Genomic DNA, 26,098 nt, shown 5'->3' on the forward strand with positions numbered 1-26,098 from the left:
ACCATGTATAAATTCAGATATTAACACCGAATTAATAACGCAAACAAACACAGGCGAAACGGGAATAGTCAAGCCACAAATATCTACTAACACATCTACTAAAGCACAACCACAAGTGCCACCGCATATTGTAGCTAAAAATCAACAACATATCGATGAAAAAACTGCGCTTATAGTAGGTGGAGTCGCGGCTGGTTTACTCATGATTTGGATAAATACGACAGCCCTGCAATTGCTACGATCAGAGCCCACAAGTTTTGACTAAGCCAAGCGGTGTTCTTAGCTAATAAATTCAAGAGCCAGGAAACTATACTCCCTATTATACCGGGAAGTGCAGATGCGGCTTTCCCAGTGCTGAATCTAATGCTTTTAAATGCTTTTTTATCCACTCTTTTATACCATCCGACCTAGGCGGTGTGGGAGGTCCATTGCCACCGGTTAGCATGAGAGTCAAAGTCAATATAATAAATCCCAACGCGGTTAAAATACTGGCAATGGTTATTCCCTGTTCTCTGAACAATGTTTTGATTTCATCGGCCAGTGTAGTGTCATCGTTGAGGACTTGATCGATAGTTTCTCGAATTCGACTGATTTGTGAACGAAGTGCCTTTCTATTACTGGAAGCAGCCTCGAGGCGGGCTGATCTTTCGTCTAAGTTACGTAATCTTTCTGCAACGCGACATCTACTGAATTCATCACCCGCCTGTTCAAGTTTTGTCTTCTCATAAGCTATATGCTTGTCGATTTTGGATAGCTTGGCTATATTATTGATGAGTTCTCCCCGCATTGTTCGCATTGCCTTGACAAGGCTATGCTAATACTAAACTCTGAATATGGTGACCGTGGAATTATCGTTGGGCTTTCTTCCAACTTATCTATGGTACCTAGTTCATCACGCACAGTCCGAAGAACCTTAGTAGTCTTCGCGGGAAGTTTTGCTCCTCGTGAGTAGTCTACAAAACCTAATTCATCACGAACAGTGCTGATACTGTGTTTAGCAGCTATCGTAGGCAAGGCTAGGGGCTTACAAGTACGAGAATTCATAAGATCAATATCTGGAGTGACACGCAGTCTCAATATTCCTTTACTATCTATCGTTAACTTTGAATAGTCACGAACAAAAGGACTAACATCTTTAAAGGTATCGTAATAATCATTAACGGTTGATTGTAAAAGTTCATCGTTAAGATTCATGCCACCAAAGCTGGTTTCATCAGTACCCTCTTCGATTGTACTAGGGTTATCAAAATCATCAACATTAAAATCATCCATTTTTATATTAAACATAAGGTTACATAATTTCAATATAACAATGTCTTCGCAATACGGACGCAAGTTTAACCCACAACGTAGACTTCAAGATCCATTAGGGGTCAAAGCAATTCGTCAGTCTGTAACTATAACTAATAACCCGAGTACCATTGATCAGAATCAAACACTTCTTGTTCGCTTTCCTAATCTCGGCGCACACGATGTGTTAGTTCCCGGAACTGTCCGACTAGCATTTACGATTAGTTTGACTTCTACCGACGTTAACAGGGAGCCTGTTCAGAACATAGGTCGTGAAGAAAATCGTGATTAAAATTAGCGGTAATGAGGTTTTGAGTATCGACGATAGCGATGTATACTATTGTTACATGGTTCTCTGGAGAACGGATAAAGAGCAGGAAAACTTACAGTACCAAGGTATTTGTAATCGGAACACATTGAGACTGCGTTTGGGTGCTGAAAATGGTGATAATACCGTCGTAAAAGATCTCGCTGTTGCCGGCGCATTAGGTAACCGATTCTATATTCTGCTCGACTTTGAATTACTAGATTCCCACATGCCCTTCTATCAAGCTTCCCTAGGCGATAGGTTAGAATACGAACTCACTTTTAATGACTACGGCAGAGTAATCAGAGCTGCTGAGGATGCTAGCTATTCCATTGACAATATCTCGCTGGAGTATGATATGATAACAGATCCCAAATTAGCCAGACAAATTCGTAACCAGTATACAGGAAGTTTAGCCATTTTGTACGATCGCATGCTTCGACATTGAAGGATCACGAGGAACAAAAAAGATACGATGTGGAATATCAATCTAAATGTCCCCACGAGGGTATTTTAATGTTGTTCGAGGACCCCTCCGATGCATTTAAAAGAAATACCGAGAAGTTCTACAATCCCAAGATTACAAAAGTAGAACTGACTATCGAGGGCGTTCCTAATCAACTATATAGTCAAGGAATGCTAGCGTATCAACAATGTGATGAGATTAAAAAACTTCCTTCTATAAAACGAAGCCCAGAAGTTAAAGTGGTCGCGAAAGATCTGTCTCTCAGGGATGTATCGAGGGGTGAATACAGAGTTGATCCGGGCGATCGTTAACAAGACTGTTTATGAGTATGTCACGAAAAATACAAAGGAGAATCAACCCTTTTCGTAATAGACGATTGCGGTGCGAGTAAAGAACTCACCAAAAAGAAAGATATGCTTTCATATTAAGCATTCTCCGGACGGCATACTCAGCATAGCGTTTGGGTACTTACTAAAAAATACAACTCTGTCCTGAAAGATCTCAGAGAGCAGACCAAATGGGTAGCCCTGTTTCATTGCAAAGACCGAGATTCATTCGAGGAATGTCTACGCGAAAATGATGTTATTTATACCAAGCTCGAACGAGATAAAGTCAGAAAACTGTTAGCATCAACGAAGCACTGTAAACTCGTATTAAACCGATCAACCAGCTGCTTATGCAATTGCTTAGCAAATGTAGCAAAATTATAGCAAAATTATAGAAATATGGGTTTTTCAGATTAAAAACGATGTTTTATTGGTCTGTTTTCAGTTGTACAAATGGGTATCTCATACCTCTAGTCGCATGTTAAAAGGAAACCAGAAGCTGGAATGTAAACAATAAACTTGATTCCGTCCGGTTGCGCACGCACCTCCCTATGACATGTCACAAATCTCTAAGAATAAGCCATCAAGCAGGACTGGACTGGATTACTTCCCAGTGGGGATGGCTGGGTGGGAACGTACGACAGAAAGCAGACCAATAAAACATCGTTTTAAATCTGAAAAACCCATGTTTTAGTCTGTTTTCAGTCATACAAATGGGTAGAACTCGACGGAACACTGGAAGGAGGGTCGGGAAAGTAATCAGGAAGTGGCCTCTTTCACGTCGAATGTACCAAGTTCCTCACCCCTGTAGTGACAATAGAACATTCGACCAGATGCACGGACGAGACAAATTGTTTATCATCGCATGGTTAATGCTCATCGACACACAACTAATTATCGATGCGACAGGACAACTGCACGCGTCAGTTGAAATGCGATTGAAGTGTGGTCGACGTATAGTTTAGTTACAGAGCAACTCGCAGTATACAAGGTAACTAAAACCGCATGGTTAATGCTCTTCGACCCAATAGTAAGTATCGATGCGACAGGACAACTGCACACGACAGTTGAATTGCGATCAAAGTGTGGACGGAATATAATTTAGTTTCAGAACGACTCGTTGTATCCAAGGTAACTAAAAATAGCATGGTTAATGCTCTTCGACACACAACTAATAATCGATGCGACAGGACAACTGCACATGTCAGTTGAATTGCGATCGAAGTGTGGTCGGCTTGTAATGTAGTTACAAAACGACTCGTCGTATCCAAGGAAACTAAAACAGCATGTTTGATGCTCTTCGACCCACAAGTAACTATCGATGTGACAGGACAACTGCACACGGCAGTTGAATTGCGATCGAAGTGTGGACGGCATATAATTTTAGTTTCAGAACGACCCGTCGTATCCAAGGTAACTAAATAAGCATGGTTAATGATCTTCGACAAACAACTAATTATCGAGGCGACAGGACAACTGCACGCGTCAGTTGAACTGCGATTGAAGAGGTCGACGTATAGTTTAGTTACAGAGCAACTCGCAGTATACAAGGTAACTAAAACAGCATGTTTAATGCTCTTCGACCCACAAGTAAGTATCGATGCGACAGGACAACTGCACACGACAGTAGAATTGCGATCGAAGTGTGGTCGGCAGATAATGTAGTTACAGAACGACTTGTCGTATCCAAGATAACTAAAAATAGCATGGTTAATGCTCTTCGACACACAACTAATTATCGATGCGACAGGACAACTGCACACGTCAGTTGAATTGCGATCGAAGTGTGGTCGGTGCATAATTTAGTTACAGAGCAACTCGCAGTATACAAGGTAACTAAAAAATACGAGCAGTACTATATAGTATGGGAAGACGATGCATACACCGAATAACCATAATAAACAGCCAAAGTACTGCATGCAACAACAACCATAAGAATGCGTACATTCACCAACAGTTTTTATTGTAACCTGTTATCTGGCACGAAGTGTCGAGCAAAAAGTCCAAAGTGTGTGCTCATGTTGAAGCTATGGCTCGAACTTCGTGCAGAGGAGAGGAGGTGGGAGGTGCGAGTCCTTGCGCCTCGTAAGCTTTGAGATTGACCGTTCTCAACCAAAAGGAGAGAGTATTGCGTGTAATCTCTTTCTTTGCATTGGTTGAGAGCGGTATGAACAGCCGTCGAAAATGGTGTCGTCGCTGTTCGGATCGCTGCAGATAAATACGAAGCGCACGAACACTGCACAGGGTGAGAACAGTGTGATCATGAGGGCCCATAATGGCAGACAAGGAAGGAATGTGGAACATTCTCGAATCTTGGCCAGGAAGTTGATTTTTCGCTTTAAAAAAATCCCATCTGAGACCAAGATGGACGTTGCCATTGTTACGCTGATCGAACGTAATCCGATCGACGTCAATGGCATGTAGTTCCGATACTCTTGCTGCCATAGCCAGCGAGAGAAGGAAAACCGTTTTCTGAGACAATGTCGAACGCGACCTGATCGAGAGGCTCGTAAGTCTAACTAGACAGGTTGTGCAGAACAATATCGAGGTCCCAGGCTGGCAGTCTGAATGAATGTGACTGATCTTCAACCATGAAGGCACGTAGAATTTTCTGCAATTCCGGTAGAGCCTGTCGCCTGTAGGAGACGGCACCACTGAAGCCAAAGCTGCCAGATCGAGATCGTCGACCCTTTCAGACGCCGAGATGACCGGAGTGATCGTTGTGAGGATGAAGGAGGTCGTCTCGATCTGGCAATGGGAACAGTGGCTGATCGATGATCGGGAGATGTTCCGGGAACCACGTTCTGGCCGGCCAATAAGTCGCGAGCTAAGCAGACGTAGGTCTCCAGTATCGATAGTAATAGTGCCATTGGCCGAAACGCGTAAGCGTCTAGACCCTCACACGATATCGCTAGAGCGTCGTGGTCCCATGCCCGTGGGTCTGGAACCGGCGACATGAATCGAGGAAGGCAGTTAGTGTACCGGTTTGCGAAGAGATCTACTTGGGGCAACCAGTCGATCTGTCAGCAGATGAAAAGACTGTCGGATGGATCATCCACTCCATGGGAGACGGCCTCGATGGTCTCGACAGGGCGTCGTCTAGTTGTCCGAGCCGACCAGTCCTTGTTTTAGCCCCTTAATGCCGAGCGCCAGACAGGGTAACAACAAGTACCCTCTTCCGGTAGCTTGTCTAAAGGTAGTAGACTCCAACAACGATGACGGCGGGGGAAGGGACCTCACTACCTCCCCCGCTGGCTCGCTGTCGACAGCATAGCAAGCGGTTGTAGCTGGTGATGAACAGCAGTGTCCATGGATTCCCAATGCCTGTTTAATACAAAAATCTTGGAGGGCGCTGGTTTCTTGAAGAGTAGCCCCCAATCCAAGTCTCTACTCATGGGTGACGAAAACGGCATGCCATAGATCGGGTAACGCGATCGAACAGGTGGTTTGCTGCAACTCTGCCCCGGCAGAGCAGAGGCAAAGTTTTGGTCCATATCGTGAGCCATGGCTCTGAAGACATCGGGAGGAGAATACTTAGGAGACTGCGGGGTATCTCCGACCTTAAAGCCAGCACACGTCGGTTTGTCATCATCTTTTGATAACTCAGGCAAAAAAGTGAGATAGCCAAGCCATAACCAGGCTGTCGTCACAATCTATCGTCAAAGTCGATTGTGTAGGCGTAGATGAAGGAATCGGTATACAGGTCGATGGTCCATGGACCTCCGACGTAGTCAAATCCTTCTCGGTCGACGCCGTCAAGGCTAGTACCGCCGCCGTGATCTGGCCAATCAAAGCCGGGTCGATATGAAAGTGAGACGAGGGTGACGATCGATCATTATCTCTACGACGCTGATCTCCCAAAAGCTCTCTTCGAGAGCGTCGCACGTCCCCATGGGGACGAGGGCTACGATCTCTAACTGTAGAAGTACTACGATCCCCATCGTAGTTATCGTCCGAATCGAACTCCCGACGACCTCGAAGGCGACAAACGTCCTTGTGTCGTTCACTTTCTCTCGACGAGGCACTCGACCTGTCGTCCCGGGGCGGGAACGACTTGTAGAGTGGGATCTGTGTTCACTGTCGACCTGCACGACGTCCCTATCGTCGTTGGTAGGACGAGAGATGGACCGACTAGTCCCCTCTTGGTCCTCGTCACGAGCCGGTCCCGACGTAACGGGGTGGCTGAGTGACGCTCACGATCAACCGATTGACAAAGATCAGTCGTGCGGGTATTATCATCAGCAGGCGAACGGTCACGTGTCTTGTCGAAAACAGAAGTTGACTGGAGCGGGTCTTTATCAACTGATTTCTTGGGTGTGGCCGACGTGCCACCCCCAGGGCCAGATGTAAAGGCTGCTGAGTCCAGGGATCCACCCGATGACCTACTCAGCTTGTAGCGCTGGCAGTAGCCCGCTTCGCCAACGCACGAAGATACCAATTAAATTTTATTAAAGTGATCACATTCTTTACAACGTTGATCCCACGAACACGTTGAAAATCAGTCCTTAATTATGCAGGAAGGACAATACTTGTGAGGATCTACTTTAGACAGTATACTTTGACACGAGGCAGAAAAGCCCGACATGTTGCCACGTGTATAATCAAGTCAAACCGTGAAAAACGTGTTGAACACAAACAATTTATTACCAAGGATTACATTCCAGGAGTCTACAGGTAAGACATATTATCATTACTTTATTAGAACAACAACTGTAGACACACGATAAGTACTAGTAGAATAAAAACTAGCAGTCTATCGTGAAAGTCCTTCTCGAGCGACCAGCTCAGAGGCGCGCTGAGAGATTTGTGACATGTCATAGGGAGGTGCGTGCGCAACCGGACGGAAACAAGTTTATTGTTTACATTCCAGCTTCTGGCTTCCTTTTAACGTGCGACTAGAGGTATGAGATACCCATTTGTACGACTGAAAACAGACTAAAACATAGCAAAATTATAGCAAATATAGTAAAAATACGATAAATTGAACATTAGCGGTTAATATGACATAATGTGGTTTGAAATCCTCATTCTTTCGCAACAGTTTATTATTACGGGCTGTATTGGATATGCCATATTATATTATGTTAGACTTAAATATCTCCTTAGGTATTACATTATGGAATGCGACGAACTCCTCGAACAAATGCTCAAAGATGAGCCAGAACCTATGACAGATAAATCTTTAGATAAACATAGAGAAAGACTCGCGGCTTTGGTAGCCGGTGGAAAATGTTCCCAATATTTGGGGGGAAATTATACCACTGAAAAAATTGATAACATGACCGACGAAGAGATTAAAAAACTGTACACGCGTTACGAGTCTAGACTGGGAGCTACCATGACTAAAACAATAGGGTCGGCTATATTACAACTATACACAGTTGTAGCTAGTACGTTTCTTCCTATCCCGGCAGAACATCGCATGTATTTATGCGAATCTCTCGAGAAAGACCCATTCATCGAACACGCTATAAGCTCAGTGACCTGTGAGTTTTATCATAGAGTTCTTAGCTCCACTCACCACAGCTTTAATAACGGCTAGGTATTGTCAATTTAAACATACGTGCCCACTTAATAATAATGGAGACTCAAGTAACACCACAACAGATTGCGGAAACACAATCACAACAGATTGTGAACGAGGAAATAATAACCCCGATTGCACAACGTGTGAATGAGGAAGCCAGATTTACGAGGAAGAACCACCAAAAAATCGCGGCTAGTAGAAAGGGTGGACTGGCGCGGAAAGTAAAACTAATGAATAATTCAAATATTGATCCAATTAAAACTTGGGCACTAGTTGGAGTTGTTGCTATAGCGGCTGTATGGTTGTTTTATAAGACCGGAGAAGAGAAAACGTCACCCCCGATGTCACAACAAGTTCAATCAGAGGTTAGCCCCCATATAATGCTATAAGAAGCATGACTACTCCAGTAAAATGTTGGTAAACGCAACATATCATTCAGTGGTGGTCAGCGGCTTGGCCATTGGCTATGCCCGTATGGCTAAAATGATTACTAAAGCCACACCTCCCAAGCTAGATTTTAATGGTTATGATATCGGTATGATGATTCTCGATATTGGATTAGCAATGCCAACAAAAGATATGCTCATCAAACAAGGGCTTATCACGGAAGATAAACTGAAGTAATTAAACATTTGAATATTTTATATTATTGAACATTTGAATATTTTATATTCATACAAACATGGCAACAATTGCGATGATGGTCGGTGGAGCTATTGTAAATGCTTTTTCGGGGAGTAATTTTTTATTTTCTAGTATGAGGGAATCAAACGCTAAAGAAGTTGAAGAGGAGCGTAAACGACATAATAAAGCATAAGAACAACTCAAAGCAGCCCAGTCACAATGGATCACACGGAGAATAGAGAGATTAGATTTTATTCATGAAGAACTGTGTAGACAGGGACATTCAATTCAAATGTTTAAGGATGTCGAATCTGCCATGCATGAATACTTCCTCGTTTATGGGAAAAAACTTGACCCAATACCGTCAGAGGCTCAGAAAAAACGTGGTCATATTCATAATATTTGGGTTGACTGGTGTGATGAGTTTAGGTTACACAATAACTACGCATAAACCATGACCTAGTTAGGGCGGGCGAGCGAGTCACTCTGACTGCTAATCAATAAATCACCAGTGGACAGTGGAAATCACTTTTAGACAAATGATATGATATGTGTATAACCATGAATCTGTGCAAATATACACTCATGGGGAAATCGATTCAATGTCAGAAGCTATCCGTTGGTATTTACTGTGGCACCCACACTTATAACATTAGAAAGGGTTTTAAAAATTACGTTTGTTCTGTATGTGGGATTGGAGTCAAATGTAGTTACAGTTTATGTAAGAGTCACGGTGCTGAATAGGTTGGGGAGAATACATATTTATATATGAAAAACCACCATTTAGACAAATGAATCATTTTGGATATACCATTAAATCACAATGGTTTTTGTCAGAGAGTTGAAGGCTTTGGCAAAGCAACGTGGTCTATGTGGATATTCTCGAATGAGAAAAACTGAATTGATCGATTTACTCGGTTTGGAATACAACAAACCCCAGACTGTTAGAGAACTCAAAGCTCAAGCAAAAAACAGTGGGCTGAGAGCTTATCCTCGAATGAGAAGAGTTGAATTGATCGCTTTACTAGATAATAATTATGTTCAACAAGATGATGTTGATGATAAACAACAAGATAAAAAACAACAAGAATTAATATTTGTACCAACATCCGCCGGCGTTGGTAAATATCTAAGAGGTTGGAAGATGGATATTAATTCCAACATAGATGTTAATGATGTTAAGCCCATCATATCGAGCAAAATTAACGAGGAGTTACATGAATTAGTATAAAATACCAGCTGACGATTAAAATGTCAGTGAGTAAAAGTAACACAGACGATAGCACTGAATAAACCGAACCATATTTCCGAAGCAATCAAGAAGTTATAACTGAATCCGATACTATAAACGCATCATTAGATACATCAATTCAGAGGATACAGGAAACTTTAGAACACTGGACTAATAGAGGTTCGAGTTGGGGTGTGGATAAATTCGATAGTTTATATTTAGATACAGCAAATTATATGCCCTTCAAAGGTGGATCTTATTTAGATTTACCTCCGTATTATAAAAAGAAAAAAGCCATAATTACTGTAAAAAATAAATCCGATGACTGTTTCAGAATGATGATAAGATCTGCATTGTTCCCCAGCTATCCTCAAAACGATGGACTCAACTTTGATGGTATAGACTAACCAACATCAATCTCAAAAATTGATAAGGTGGAAAAGCAAAATAATTTAGCTATAAATGTTTTCGGACATTCTTCTAAAGGAATTGTTGTACACAGGATAAGCTCCGCTCCAGAACATATTCCCAGAATCAATTCATTTCTTATCGAAAAAGATGGAAAATATACATGGATAAAGAGTTTAAACAGGCTATTATACGATCAAACTAAATATAAGGGAAAGAAATATTTCTGCGAAAGATGCATGCATGGGTACAGCAGACAAGATCTATTGGAAGCGCATAAAGAAGACTGTAGTGGTGTTGGACAGACTGCTATCAGGATCGATATGCCTAAAGAGGGGAAAAATACATAAAAATTTGAACATTATTGTAATCAAATGCCAGTACCGTACGTAATTTACACCGACTGCGCTTATCAAACCCATAGAAAATAATCAAGATAGTAGTTTTGCGTACAAAACTCAAGAACATATTCCTTGTGGGTATGGATATATAGTTGTAAGGTATGATGGGAAAACAAATCCGCCCGTGATTTACAGAGGTCCCGATGCAGCGGGAAAGTTCCTAGAATATCTACAAAATGAAGAGAGAATAATCAGGGAAAATTTATCGCGTAAGAAACCCATGTGTATGACGAGGGATAATTGGAGGGCCTATAAGAGGTCAACGAGTTGAGTAGTATAGGTAATGATGGTTCAGGACCACTTCCACTGGAGCCAGATTCATATACCTATACTGCTACTACAGATGGAATTTTTTATGCCAAAATGATTATGCGATTTAACGATAGTCATGAGTTGTATTAAACGAAACATCAATATTAATTAATAATGAATAAAATTTACTATAGCCCACGAGGATATTGGAAAGGTGTAGGAGCAATAAAAAAATTAGCCACCGCGGCTAAGGTATCTAAAGATGTGGCCAAGGATTGGTTAAAGAAACAAGCGTTGTGGCAAATATATTTACCGGCACCGCGTTATATACCGAGGAAGAAGTTTGATATTTTTACGACGAATGAAGTTCATCAGGCTGACCTCTTGTTTCTTCCCCACGATAAGGTAAAACGCAAAACGTATAAATACGCTTTAACAGTAGTGGATGTGGCTAGTCGATACAAAGAGGCTGAGCCATTAACCTCGAAAGATTCAACAGAAGTAGCTAATGCATTGAGTCGCATATATAAACGTGGACCACTAAAATGGCCTAAGATATTTCAAGTAGATCCCGGTCGCGAGTTTATGGGATCGATAACTAAACTGTTAACAAAGCACAACGTCAAAATCGTCCGTGGTGAAAGAGAGGCCCACCGCAGTCAAGCCATCGTCGAAAGATTTAACCGGACACTAGCGGAACGTTTGTTTGGCTATCAGTATGGGATCGAAATGAAATCCGAGCGATTGAGATCAACCGAATGGGTGACACGATTATCCGCCGTTGTATCAGCGCTGAATAATGAAGTAACGAGATTAATAGGGAAGAAACCATCCGATGCTATTAAAATGAAATCCGTGACTTCCGAATCTTCAGCACCGAGGAGAGGCAAAGAACGAAAACTTTCGGATAGAGTAAGGGTAAGATATTTATACCAGGCAGGTGAACTCGAAGGAGGCCTACGTCGCGCAACCGATCCCATATGGTCCCTTAAGACGTATAACATTAGTAGATTGGTTACGAAAGAAGGAGAGCCTATTCTTTATTATCTTCAAGATGGACCGGGTAGGGCATTTGTACGAGAAGAGTTGTTCATAGTTCCCGACGGTACGGTATTACCACCATAACCATAAGCATAGGTAGTTACACCATCATTATCAATCCATCTCTTTGTATCTAAGGGGGATAATGATGTCTTGTTCATTCTTAATCCATATATCCTATGATCGTAACTTCTTAAAGAGTTCATCTCGTGTTTGAACGTTCTACCGTTGAATAATGATTCTTTATACTGTTCATGTTTGATATGCTTTTTTACCACATACTTCTTAACACCCTTAGCTTTTCTTATCTCTCCATTATCGGACTTCTTTATAGAATACATCTTAGGTCTTAATCCTACATACTCCGCTATAGGGGTCCCAGCACATTCATCCTTCATCTTACCTAACACCTTTTCATTTACTACGCTGTGCAGTGGATTATCTTTTGGGTAATCGCTCGTGTCGTACATATCTATTTTTTCTGCCATATCTTTATACACATCCTCGGTTTGTATTTCCATCAACAAAGAATCTGTATCGGTATATAGCACCTCGCATCTATCGCCGTATTGCTTCTTAAGTTCGTTGTAATAAAAGTCATACATTAAGTGTTTTGACAAGTCGAGAATACTCATACCGACGTACACCGGTCTGTTGAATTTTATTGTACTCTTCTGCATATGCAACGCGGCTAAGTCGTTATCGAATATCTTGCTTCTGTTAAAAGCCGGACTGGCTATAAGTTTCCTGAGTCTTTCTTCCTCATTAGATCTGACTAATTTAACATCAACACGCTTCCTTAGATTCTCCATAGTTTTACCGAATACCGAGTTATTCATGAGCTTATATAGATTCTTTTCGAAATCGCTGGTAGCTATCTTTCTTAAATCTGTGTTCAACCTTATATAGGGCTCCATCCAAGGGCTTTGATCAAACTTTAGAACTCTGTGTATTTTCTTAAGTTTCATACCTAACGATAGATACAACTGGAGATTTCTGTAGTGAACTATATATTTTGTCTTATCCATCAAATTTGGTACGAGTTTTTCTACGTTAGCTAACCTACTATTACCCATCAAGGAGTGTTGATATTCTGACATCCGCCCATTAATCTTTTGGGAGCTAGCGGATAACTGTTATGGTCTTTGTGCAACTCTTTTGGATATTCCAAGTCAACTTGTAGTATGTACCCTTTATTCACATAGACCTTGTGAATATCATTCACATCGATATTGTGGTTATCATTCACATCAACCCACTCAAAACCAACCGTGGGTAAAGGTTGACTCATGGCCCATCCGTTCAAATTGTTGGCATCGAGATATAATATGTACGTATCGGGTTTACTCAGATCATATCCTTCCACTAATTTATTAATAGCCTTAGAATACCTTTTCGCTGTCATCGATATACCACCTCTTAATCCTTTCTCAACAAACAAGTGCATATCGTTATCTGTGAGTAGTTTTAGTTCTACATCGGTCTTCTTCAACAATGCATCCCACGATAGTCCAGGACTGGAATAGTACCATGCTGGGTCCAAGCCATATTGTTTTAAAGATGTCTTTCTAAATATCTCTAATATATCCACGAGTAACAGCACATCGGTTTTTAAGTACAGATAGTGTTGATATTCCGACATCCAGTCTTTATTAACCATTAATCTTTCGGGAGCTAGCGGATAACTGTTATGGTCTTTATGTAAGGAACTCGGATATTCCAAGTCAACTTCTAGTATGTACCCTTTATTCTCATCATTATTATTGATATCATTGACCCACTCAAAACCACCCGTGGGTAAAGGTTGACTCATTGAGTTCTCTAACAGTCAGGGGTGGTCTGTTGTATTCCAAATCGAGTAAGGTAATCAATTCAGCTTTTCTCATACGAGAATATCCACGTAGACCACGTTGCTTTGCCATAGCCTTCAACTCTCTGACAAAAACCATAGTGGTTGAATGGTATATGCAAAATGAGACAAATGTCTAATTGGTTGTTTTCATATATCTAAATACGTATTCTCCCCTACCTATTCCTCTCATTGATGTAATCTCTCTTCCTAGCATAAATAATCTGATTCCTGACCCTATCAGCACCGTGTTTCTTACATAAACAATAACGACCTTTGACCCCTATCCCGCATTCAGAACACTTATAGTTTATTTATCCACGCTTGATGTAATAATTGTGTATACCGCAGTAAATTTCAAAACAGCGTCTGTTACATAGAGTCGTCTTCCCCATGAGTGTAAACTTGCAGTTATTCATGTTATATACATCTATCATATCATTTGTCTAAATGCAAATCACATCTACACTATTGATTAGGCTATTTATAGATCATGCATAGCCACAGCTGTGGTTATTTATGAGTAGCTATTGTATAGCTGAAAATCAATAGAGCAGATAACCCCATAATCACAAATGTGACCTCTCGGTCTTTCTGAGCCTCTGAGGGTGTATAAAACTGACTCATTGTTGGTCTCGGTATTGGGTCGAGTTTTTTCCCATAAACGAGGAAGTATTCGTGCATGGCAGATTCGACATCCTTAAACGTTTGAATTGAATGTCCTTCCTTAATCAGTTGTTCATGAATAAAGTCTAATCTCTTCATTCTCTGCTGCGTATATTGTAACTGAGCTGCTTGGTATTGTTCTAATGCTTTATTATGTCGTTTACGCTCCTCTTCAACTTCTTTAGCGTTTGATTCCCTCATACTGGAAAATAAATAATTAATCCCCGAAAAAGCTAGAGCATTAACAACAGCTCCACCGACCATCATCGCAATTGATGCCATATGAATATAAATATTCAATTGCTTAATTACTTCATTATGTCTTCCGGGATAAGTCCTTGTTTGATGAGCATATCCTTCGTTGCCATTGCTAATCCAATATCCAGAACCATCATACCTATATCAAATCCATTAAAATCTAGCTTGGGAGGTGTGGCTTTAGTAATCATTTTAGCCATACGGGCGTAGCCAATGGCCAAGCCGGTGACCACCGCTGAATGATACGTCGCGTTTACCAACATTTTACCGCCTGTAACTGGAGTAGTCATGCTTCTTATAGCATTATATGAGGACTAACCTCTAATTGAACTCGTTGTTGCGGCGGGGGTGACGTTTTCTCTTCTCTGGTCTTATAAAAGAACCATACAGCCGCTATACCAGCAACTCCTACTAGTGCCCATGTTTTAATCGGATTTGAATTATTTATTAATTTTGCTTTGCGCACCAGCCCTCCCTTTCTTCCTGCGGCTATTTTTTTTGGATTCTTAGTAACTCTGGTTTTTTTTGTTTTCTCATTCACTTGTGGTTCCTCATTCACATGTGGTTCCGTTTCCGCAATCTGTTGTTGCGTTTCCGGAATCTGTTGTGGTGTCACCTGTTGTGTCTCCATTATTATTAAGTGGGCACGTATGTTTAAATTGACAATACCTAGCCGTTATTAAAGCTGTGGTGAACGGAGCTAAGAACATTCCGAATCTATGATAAAACTCACAGCTCACTGAGCTTATAGCGTGTTCGATGAATGGGTCTTTCTCTAGAGATTCGCATAAATACATGCGATGTTCTGCCGGGATGGGGAGAAACATACTAGCTACGACTGTGTATAGTTGTAATATAGACGACCCTATAGTTTTAGTCATGGTAGCTCCCAGTCTAGACTCGTAACGCGCGTACAGTTTTTTAATCTCTTCGTCGGTCATGTTATCAATTTTTTCGATGGTATAATTTTCTCCCAAATATTGGGAACATTTTCCACCGGCTACCAAAGCCGCGAGTCTTTCTCTATGTTTATCTGTAATTACTTCAGCATGTTGAACAGATTCTTTGAGCATTTGTTCGAGGAGTTCGTCGCATTCCATAATGTAATACCTAAGGAGATATTTAAGTCTAACATAATATAATATGACGTATCCAATACATCCTGTAATAATGAACTGTTGCGAAAGAATGATGATTTCGAACCACATTTTAAGTAATATTAACCGCTAATGTTCAATTTGCTACATTTTTGCTACATTTTGCTATATTTTGCTATAATTTTGCTACATTTTGCTAAGCAATTGCATAAGCAGCTGGTTGATCGGTTTTTAATACGAGTTTACAGTGCTTCGTTGCCGCTAACACTTTTCTGACTTTATCTCGTTCACCCTTGGTATAAATGACGTCATTTTCGCGTAAACATTCCTTGAATGAATCTCGATCTTTGCAATGAAAGAGCGCTACCCATTTGGTCTGCTCTCTGAGATCTTTCAGGACAGAGTTGTATTTTTGAGTAAGTACCCAAACGCTATGTTGAGTATGCCTTCCGGAGAATGCTAAATACGAAAGCATATCTTTCTTTTTTGTTAATTCTTTACTCGCGCTGCAGTCGTCTATTACGAAAAGGGTTGATTCTCCTTTGTATTTTTCGTGACATACTCGGAGACAGTCTTGTAAACGATCGCCCCGATCGACTCTGTGTACCCCGTCGTCATTCATTACCCAATCTCTCGATAAGTATGTTTTGTTAACGCTTATAGTCGGGCACAGAATAATAATATGATCGAAAACGTCCCGATAATGACTTTCTAAAATATCTAGAATAAAAGCTGTTTTTCCGCAGCCCGTTTGCCCGCATATGATAGCGCAGTGAGGATCTTTAGGTAAAAGATTATTAATAGATTGCTTGCACGAATCTCCCATTCTGTATATTAAGTTGCGCATCCATAATCACGTACAAATATATGTTTAATTTACCAGCCGATTCCTGGAGCTTCGTTATCTGTATGGTGACACCCTCGCTAGCATTTTCTATTCTCCTCCCACTGCCGTGTAATTGGTCATCGTCCGTTGTTCGCATGTCGAGCCATAACGCGTACTTCATGGTGAGGTATTCACCCATCGATACACTCCCGAGAGACAGATCTTTCACGACCGCTTTAACTTCCGGGGAACGTTTTATAGAAGGAAGTTTTTTAATCTCATCCCACTGGTGATAAGCTAGCATTCCTTGGCTATATAGTTGATTAGGAACGCCCTCGATAGTCAATTCTACTTTCGTTATCTTGGGATTGTAGAACTTCTCGGTATTTCTTTTAAACGCATCGGAGGGGTCCTCGAACAACATTAAAATACCCTTCAACGACCTCGTGGGGACGTTTAGATTGATATTCCACATCGTATCTTTTTTGTCCCTCGTGATCTTTCGATGTCGCAGCACGCGATCGTACAAAATGGCTAAACTTCCCGAATACTGGTTACGAATTTGTCTGGCTAATTCGGGATCCGTTATCATATCGTACTCGAGCGAGATATTGTCAATGGAATAGCTAGCATCTTCAGCAGCTCTGATTACTCTGCCGTAGTCCTTAAAAGTGAGTTCGTATTCTAACCTATCACCTAGGGATGCTTGATAAAAAGGCATGTGGGAATCTAGTAATTCAAAGTCTAGGGGAATATAGAATGTGTTACCTAATGCGCCGGCAACGGCCTGATCTTTTACGACAGTACCATCACCACTAGAAGCATCTACGCGCAGTCTCAATGTGTTCTTATTACAAATACCTTGGTACTGTAAGTTTTCCCGCTCTTTATCCGTACTCCAGAGATCCATGTAACAATAGTATACATCGCTATCGTCGATACTCAAAACCTCATTAACGCTAATTTTAATAGCAATTTTCTTAACGATAGCACGACCTATGTTCTGAACGGGCTCCCTGTTAACGTCTTTAGAAGTCAAAACAATCGTAAATGCTGGTCGGACAGTTCCCGGAACTAACACATCGTGTGCGCCGAGATTAGGAAAGCGAACCAGAAGCGTTTGATTCTGATCGATGGTACTAGGGTTATTAGTTATAGTAACAGACTGACGAATTGCTTTGACCCCTAATGGATCTCGAAGTCTACGTTGTGGGTTTAACTTGCGTCCGTATTGCGAAGACATTGTTATATTGAAAACATGAACCCTATGTTTAATATAAAAATGACTGATTTTGATGTTAATGACTTTGATCTTGATAACATAACTGATACTAGTACCATCGAAGAGGGTACTGATGAAACCAGCTTTATGAACCCAACCCTAAATGATGCCCTTTTACAATCAGCCGTTGATGATTATTACGATACATTAAAAGAAGATAAAAATTATGTTATCCCAATAGGTCGTTACTATTCAAAGTTTATGCTAGATAGTAAAGGAACATTGCGAGTGCGTGACTCTCCGCATATTGATCTTATGCATTATAGTTCTCGTAAGCCCCTAGCCTTGTCTACTATAGCTGGTAAATATAGCCGCGAGTTTGTTCGTGATAAATTAGGTTTTGTAGAATACGGACGAGCAAAACTTCCCGCGAAGACTACTAAGGCTCTTCAGACTATGAGGAAAGAACTCGTTAATACAGATGATTTGGAAGCAGCCTCGATGGTGGCCTCGGACGGACTCGGAGAAATCTTAGATACCTATTACGATAATTCCACGTTACAGGTACCACCATATTCGGAGTTCAGTATTAGGGAATTACGAGGTCTTGACAAGGCAATGCGAACTATGCGGGGAGAACTGATAAATAATATAGCCAAGCTATCCGAAATCGACAAACATATAGCTCAAGAGAAAACAAAACTCGAACAGGCGGGCGATGAATTCAGTAGACGCCGCGTTGCTGAAAGATTACGTAACCTAGAAGAGGAAAGATTGGCCCGCCTCGAAGCAGCTTCCAGTAAGAGAAAGGCACTTCGTTCGCAAATCAGTCGTATTCGAGAAACTATCGATCAAGTCCTCAACGATGACACTACACTGGCCGATAAAATTAAAACATTGTTCAGAGAACAGGGAATAACAATTGCCAGTATTTTAACCGCGTTGGGATTTATCATATCGACTTTGACTCTCTCGTTAACAGGGGGTACAGGTGGTAGTACACCGCTTAACGATAAAAAGGGTATAAAAGAGTGGATAAAAAATTATTTAAAAGCATTAGGTTCAGCACTGGGAAAGCTAGCTGAGAAAGCCGCGGCTGCACTTCCCGGTATAATAGGGAGTATAGTTTCCTGGCTATTGAATTTATTAGCAAAGACCACCACTTGGCTTAGTCAAAACTTGTGGGGGTTGATCGTAGCAATTGCAGGGTTGTTGTACGTATTCGCTAAAGACTATTTAACCAAATCATGAGTAAACCAACCGAGACTCCACCCACTACAAGCGCTGTTTTTTCATCGATATGTTGTTGATTTTTAGCCCCAATATGCGGTGACACTTGTGCATCAGTAGATGGTTGAGCGATAGTTGGTGTTTGTGGCTTGACTATTCCCTTTTCGCCCGTGATCGTTTGCGTTATTAATTCGACATTCATATCTGAATTTATACCTGTTTTTTGTTGATCGGTAGCGATAACAATTTTATTATTATAACCGATCACTTGACCGATCTTAAGTTCCATATTACTCGGAGACATGTATAGTCCTGGTGCATAAACGAAGTCCACTTTGGATTGAGCGTACTGTAATGCATCTTGAAAACGCTTTATAGACGATGGTATGTCAACTGGTGAATTAATGGCGTCCTCCACGTTTGAGACAAACTGTTTTTGCGCATCGAGCGCCGTCCCAGAACCGATAATGGACGTTCGTGTTTGAGATTGCGCACCGAGAATTGCCCATACATAAGTTCTTATCGATTCATTAACTCTTACAAATCCTGGATTAGTAAAATTATTTTCCGTTTTATCATTAAGAAATTCATTCCAAGCGTCTGCGGTATCGTTCATTTGTATAAATTTTTAAACAATATAAATTAAACCACTCTTAAAACTCATAATATCCCCTCTCTAATCGTTACTATAAAGTTCCCAGCCTTTATACCAATCACCGGTTTTATGCCAATGATCATATATTCTTGCGTAAAGTTTGCTGGTACTATACAACTTACCAAAATTAACTGGAACTTTATTAAGTTCTTTATATACATAATCGCTTTCTTCTTTGACGGATTTATTTTCCTCTGTGTAAGGTACACCTAGACCATGGTTTGCTCCTTTAATACGCCAATCTTTACTCGTAGAAACATTAAATTCCTGACAAATACGCTTATACGCGGACCTATCATAATTATTATTTGTGGAATTCCACGCTCGATCCTGCGGTAATGGAGCACTAATTTCTTTAAGTATACGTCTAATCTGATAGTACACGTGAAATGTTATAACAAACTTATTCAGTTCAAATCCTGGAGCGTAAAGAGATACGCCACATCCCGTTGTGGCACACCATATGGCAAAGTTTAACTGATTCTGCCAAAATTGCATCGGATTGTGAAACCAATCGTGCACCATTTTATCGCTAGTTGCCGTGACCCTGTACTTTTCAAAGATATCGGGAAATTTAACTAAAAATTCAGCACCAGAGGCAGTTACTATAATCGATTGATTAGTAATGTAAGTTGATTTCATATTTAAGTTATGATATAGTATCATTGTATATTTAATATGTATGTAACAATACCTGGAATAACAAATGGTCAGTCTATTGAACTGCTTCAAACTATCGATAACTCGGATGGACAACTCGAAGTAGCTCTATGCGATGTAACGTATTACCCACGGTGGACCAATATAAATGCTGCGAGAGGAAATAATAAGATATTTGTAATAATAGGTGACCAAAATAGAATTATTGCTATACCTGATGGGTATTACAGCGTATGCTCACTCAATGATGAATTTTTTAAGCCTTGTGGATCTAGTCTCACACAAAATGAGGCGACTGGGATGCTGAAATTATCCCCTGGAGAAAATGGTGTAATTCCTTACGGGAACTTAGGAATTACACTTGGATTTGCAACCGATGATACAACAATAATCAGTGCATCAGATCAGGGACTCAATTTACCCGATTTAGTTCCCTATAAAGAGTTGTTCATCCATCTTGATCAAATAAGCACGACGGTTAATATTCAACTAGAAAGTCCTTCAACTCTGCTCAGAAGTGTTCCAGTGAAAAATGAAAAATACAATAGCGGTAGAACGGAATCTTTCTCGTCATTACAATATAAAAAATTAAAGCGTGGTATTATTTCAGACCTCAAAATTTCTGTATTAGATGTAAAACACCAACCTGTACATATAGGATACTTAAGTGTAACACTCCATATTATAAATAATGGTTGATGCATCAGGCCCTGGAACGATAAGACAATGTAATACAATTGTGCTTTCCGATCTCGGAGACACAGAAGGATTTGATAAACCCGGTTACAATGGTAAGTTATATGCTTTACACTTACACGATAATGTATACAAGCGGAAAGAAGTCACATTCACGGGTAATCTAGAAGATTTAAGCGATGTCGACGGTAGTAGACTCCTTAAAACCACTCCGTACAATATTATTTACAACAGTGAGAATAAATGGACTATGGTCGAAGCAAACATCAAGTGGCTGCTGAATATCGCCATTACCCCACCTTATGCGATGATGGGTAAGGGACATAATTTAACTAAGATAATAAATAGTGGCATCGTACTCGCGGCCTATATCCCGTCAAAACGAAAAAGTGTGTTAGTCACTCCCCTGCCAGAAAAACCAGGTCATATGTTATATAGTCGTCCGGCAATCCAAAATGTTAGTTTAAATTTGGTTACAGAATTCGATGATATTAAACAGAACTTGAGTGCAATACCTAATATTTCTAAGCTTATTATTGAAGTCTTGTTCGGAGATGCACCGGTAGATGCCTTCGAAATATTACCAGGTCTATCGATTAAATGGCTCAAGAAACACGAGCGTCAACGTTGCAGTATTATTCATGTTGGAGCATCACCCGTTACAACCCTCGAGGGGGTTCAAATTATTAAAAGTGACAGAATTTCTCTTACTAAGATATTCTTACCGTATAATATACATTTGATAAGGTTGATGTATACTATCAAAACCTTTAAGCAAGACCAATTAAAGACTATTATATATTCGTAATATACACTATGAGTTTATATCCGGCGCTCGATGGAAAGATGGAAACTGTTGACGGATTTCGATTACATCAAATAAGCGACATTAAACATCGAATAGAAAAGGATAGGGAGTTGAGACTTGGATTGTATAAAAAGTATCGCAGAGCCGTGAATGCTCTGGACGGAGTTGACACCGCTCTTGTAGTAGCTGGCATGGGACTCGGTGTAGCCGGTGTCGGTTTACTATCAACTATAATCGCCGCGCCTATCGTGCTCGGTATGGAAATAACCGCCGGAGTCTCGGGACTGGCAGGAATAGCGATAAAATTCATTTCTCGTAGGTTGCAAAAGAAAGCATTAAAACACGATAGTATTCGAATACTCGCCGAAGCAAAGTTGAACAGCATTGAGGATCATATTTCGACAGCAATGGCCGATTGTAAGATATCCGAGGATGAGTTTCGTTTAGTGCTGTCGGAACTCACCAAATACAATGAAATGAAGCAGGAGATTCGATCAAAATCTCATAAGACCAGTGGTATTAGCGAAGACGATAAAAAAAAGTTCATAGAACAGGGGAGGCAACAAGCTCGTCAATTATTCCGTGCCAAAACCAAAGAACTGGTTGGAGATTAAAAATAAATTGCTTACTATCGTGTGATTACATTTAGACAAATGCTTACATAAATATATAATAATGGAAAAAACTATTAAATGGAGAGAATTACCACAAGGTTTTTATTATATCAGTGATGTCAAACCAACCAAATACGGTAATCAATTGTTTCTTATCAATTTACAAAAAGAGTGTAGTTATATAGTCTGGTCTCCTAGTAAAATGAACGAAGAACTTAATAAAAATGTTGAATATCGCTTTATCGATAAAAATAATGAAGAATATTTTTATTACCATTTAGACTCATCTAAAGCAATGATTGGCCCCAGGTATTGGTGAGCTAGAGCCATGACTATCGTTGAATCGCATAATCATTTTGGCATAAAAAATTCCATCTGTAGTGGAAGTGGTCCAGAACCATCATTACCTATAAAAAATTATATCATAGACTCCAGGTGGTGGTGAGCTAGAGTCAATTTAGCTGAATCTTATGACTATCGTTGAATCGCATAATCATTTTGACATAAAAAATTCCCCCTGTAGTGGTGGTATAGGTATATAAATCCGGCTCCAGTGGAAGTGGTCCAGAACCATCATTACCTATACTACTAGTTGTCATGTTTGTAATAAACCCCTGACTGGGGATTCCGTAAGAGATCATTGCCACGTCACGGGTAATTATCGGGGAACCGCGCATAACGAGTGTAACTTGAAACTAAAAATGAAAGCTCAAACAATACCCATCCCCGTTGTGTTTCATAACCTTAGGGGATACGATTCACATCTCATCATCCAAGCTATCTCAAAGACTGACGGTGGCTTAACGTGCATTCCTAATAATATGGAAAAATACACATCATTCTCGCTGACTAAAACTATACATTATAGGGACAAGGATGGGAAAGCTAGAATAAAGCAAAGTAATGGGCTTAGATTCATAGACTCCGTACAGTTTCTGTTATCTTCCCTGGACAATTTAGCTAATGCGAACAATCCCAATGACTTTTCGATAACAAATCAATATACCGATAGGTTAACTCGTCATTTGTTGCTGAGAAAAGGTGTATATCCTTACGAATATATGGATGATTGGTCTAGATTTGACGAAACTAAATTACCACCCCTTGAATCATTCTATAGTAACTGCCGATTATGAACACGCTCTGACGGTGTGGGATAAATTAGGTTGTAAGAACTTAGGTGATTATCACGATCTGTACTTAAAAACCGATGTGCTGTTACTCGTGGATATATTAGAGATATTTAGAAAGACATCTTTAAAACAATATGGCTTGGACCCAGCATGGTACTATTCCAGTCCTGGACTATCGTGGGATGCATTGTTGAAGAAGACCGATGTAGAACTAAAACTACTCACAGATAACGATATGCACTTGTTTGTTGAGAAAGGATTAAGAGGTGGTATATCGATGACAGCGAAAAGGTATTCTAAGGCTATTAATAAATTAGTGGAAGGATATGATCTGAGTAAACCCGATACGTACATATTATATCTCGATGCCAACAATTTGAACGGATGGGCCATGAGTCAACCTTTACCCACGGTTGGTTTTGAGTGGGTTGATGTGAATGATAACCACAATATCGATGTGAATGATATTCACAAGGTCTATGTGAATAAAGGGTACATACTACAAGTTGACTTGGAATATCCAAAAGAGTTGCACAAAGACCATAACAGTTATCCGCTAGCTCCCAAAAGATTAATGGGCGGATGTCAGAATATCAACACTCCTTGATGGGTAATACTAGGTTAGCTAACGTAGAAAAACTTGTGCCAAATTTGATGGATAAGACAAAATATAGTTATATAGTTCACTACAGAAATCTCCAGTTATATTCAGTTTGATCACGGATTTCATTTTAATCGCATCGGATGGTTTCTTCCCGATTAATCTCGTTACTTCATTATTCAGCGCTGATACAACAGCTGATAATCATGTCACCCATTCGGTTGATCTCAATTGTTCTGATTTCATTTCATTCCCATACTGATAGCCAAACAAATGTTCCGCTAATGTCCGGTTAAATCTTTCAACTTTAGCTTGACTACAGTGGGCCTCTTTTTCACCACGCCTGATTGTGACATCGTGCTTTGTTAACTGTTTAGTTACTGATCCCATAAACTTGCGACCAGGATCTACTTGAAATAACTTGGACCATTTAAGTGGTCCGCATTTATGTATGCGGCTCAGTGCATCAGCTACTTCTGTTGAATCTTTCAAGGTTAATGGTTCAGCCTCCTTGTAGCAACAAGCCACATCCACTACTGTTAAAGCGTATTTATACGTTTTGCGTCTTACCTTATCATGGGGTAGAAACAAGAGGTCAGCCTGATGAACTTCATTCGTCGTAAAAATATCAAACTTCATCCTCGGTATATAATGCGGTGCCGGTAAGTATATTTGCCACATCGCTTGTTTCTTTAGCCAGCCAATCCTTGGCCACTTCCTTAGATACCGTAGCTGCAGTGGCTAATTTTTGTATTGCTCCTATACCTTTCCAATATCCTCGTGGGCTATAGTAAATTTTATTCATTATTAATTAATATTGATGATTCTTTTAATACGAATCATGACGATGGTTGAATCGCATCATCATTTTTGCATAAAAAATTCCCTCTGTAGTAGCAGTATTGGGTATAAATCTGGCTCCAGCAGTGGAAGTGAGCCAGAATCCCCATCATCTATACTACTCTTTGTGCCAAGTTTGGTTAAGATATCTCTCATGGTTTTTGTGTTCTGCTCCGGAAACGAAATGTGACGGACAGATGGACGGCACCCATTCCTATATCCCTCCTGCATTTCATGGCAGGGGATACGAATCCCTAAAAAGCAAAAGGCACAAGTTGACAACCTGGTCTTTGCGTGTGCACAGTTTCATAAAAGAATACCTTTTGCTTTTAGACATGGTCCAGGCAAACACTCCTTTGTGAACAGAGTCAAAATCAAACTTGTTGCCATGGAAAACATTAATTTTAAACACCCCTAAGTACAAAAAGGCAACATTTTACAACCTGGTCTTTGTGTGTGCAAAGTGGTCGAAGAGATATGGTCCGGACAAACACAACACTATGAACAGAATCAAAGTTTGAATCAAAATTGTTGCCAACGAAAGAGGAAAAATATAACCTTTTAAAATTCCTAAATAGCAAAAGGCACCACTTCAACCCCTGATTAATAGCTGTACCAAGTCTGGATGAGAAATGTTGAATAGTTTTTTTAGTTCTGCTCTGGAACAACACCTAGGTGAGTCTCAGCTAAGTCTAACTTCTTTCAATGGAAACAGGGGAAAATCGAATTTTGAAAAATTCCAAAATAGCAAGGGGTACCACTTCAGGTCTTGGTTAATACATGTACCAGGTTTGGCTGAAAAGTCTTTCATTGTTTTCAAATTGTGCTCCAGAAACACAAAGTCTAAATTGTTTCCATAGAAAATTTAGAAAAATAAAAAAAGCACCCCCCCCCCCCCCCCCCCCCCCCCGCCCCCCCACCCAAATAGCAAAAGGCACTATTTCAGGATCTGTTTGATATATCTGCCAAGTTTTGTTGAAAAATATATGGTTTATGGACAGTCGATGGTGTATGGACAGTTGATGGTGTATGGACAGTCGATGGTGTATGGGCAATCTGTGGTGTATGGA

General features: G+C 40.4%; 1 protein-coding gene across 1 annotated transcript in view; it reads right to left on the minus strand.

Annotated features, from left to right (window-relative positions):
• LOC139449427 (telomeric repeat-binding factor 2-interacting protein 1-like) overlaps nucleotides 1-26,098 on the minus strand; it is a 56,330-nt gene that overhangs the window by 27,119 nt on the left and 3,113 nt on the right. The gene's annotated exons all lie outside the window — the stretch shown is intronic.

This window comes from Haliotis cracherodii, unplaced genomic scaffold, assembly GCF_022045235.1.
Source record: "Haliotis cracherodii isolate W230 unplaced genomic scaffold, xgHalCrac1.p SCAF_8, whole genome shotgun sequence".
Taxonomy (NCBI): domain Eukaryota; kingdom Metazoa; phylum Mollusca; class Gastropoda; order Lepetellida; family Haliotidae; genus Haliotis; species Haliotis cracherodii.